The sequence below is a fragment of the Solanum tuberosum genome, unplaced genomic scaffold (assembly GCF_000226075.1).
Source record: "Solanum tuberosum cultivar DM 1-3 516 R44 unplaced genomic scaffold, SolTub_3.0 scf00122, whole genome shotgun sequence".
NCBI lineage: Eukaryota > Viridiplantae > Streptophyta > Magnoliopsida > Solanales > Solanaceae > Solanum > Solanum tuberosum.
Window position 1 is genome coordinate 880,516 of NW_006239050.1, and position 1,093 is coordinate 881,608.

Here is a 1,093-nt window from a genome sequence, read left to right on the forward strand (position 1 = left end):
GAAAAATATTACATAGAACTATTTAGTTTGTTTGAGTGTTTTTTAAAAATCAACATACCAGAGTGATGAAGTTCAATTTGAAACTACACTTCTATTCCAATCGCAGTGTCGAGAAACACATCTATTACTTCTAGAAAAGTATTTACAATTTGCAGTAAACTTGAGAATCGGTCCATACTTCATATTGAATATGAGCAATTAATTATTGTGTAGTTGTCTATGTCTTTGAGATTAAAAGAGGCTCTAGTCTAGTCATATTCCTCTATAGGTCATCCGACACATCCTTGAACCCGTGTCAAAAGTTTATTAATTTTTGTCTTTTTTTTCTGGTTCACTTTGGACATCAAGGTGCGATAAAGTTTTTAAGGTCTTTATGTCCTTACAATGGCCTACCAAATTTGAATTTTGTCTTCAAGAGATGGTAGTATAGATCTCTAAGGAATTTTTTTACTGTACCTTCAACAATTTCAGTAGATAAAACTTACATGAATACTCAATTAACGTGTGTTATTTAATCTGTACTAACAAATACTTATAACAATAACTTTGCAGAAACATAAACAACAAAGTTTAAAACATGTACTCAAAAACAACAATTAATAACATAAGCATAAATTAATGACTGTAAAAAAACATACCAGGATCTGTAATAATAGTATGAAAGAGAAAGGAAAAAATCGAGCCCACTGAATGCACAATGTCCCCTTAAGGAAATTATATCCCTCAAGTACCCGAGGTTTAAGGGATTAGATCCTCTCAAGAACAATTCTATTCACTGCTGTATTGATACAAAAACAATGGTGTCAGTGAGCCACTCAACAGGAGCAAAGTACATGAATATTTAATTGGATAGAAAAAGAAGTTAAGAATTTTCGTTGTTTTAAAATGAGTGAAAATTCCTCTATTTATAGACAACAAAGGGTAGTGTGAACAAATGCTTATTGTGTCTTTTCGGAGAGGTCACAACTCTTTGGAAAAGTTGCAACCATTCGGAATGGTCACAACCTATCATAAAAGTCACAACTTTTCAAAAAAATCGCAACTTTTCATAAAAGTGGAAGGCTAGTTTTGGAAATAAAATAAATTAAAAGGG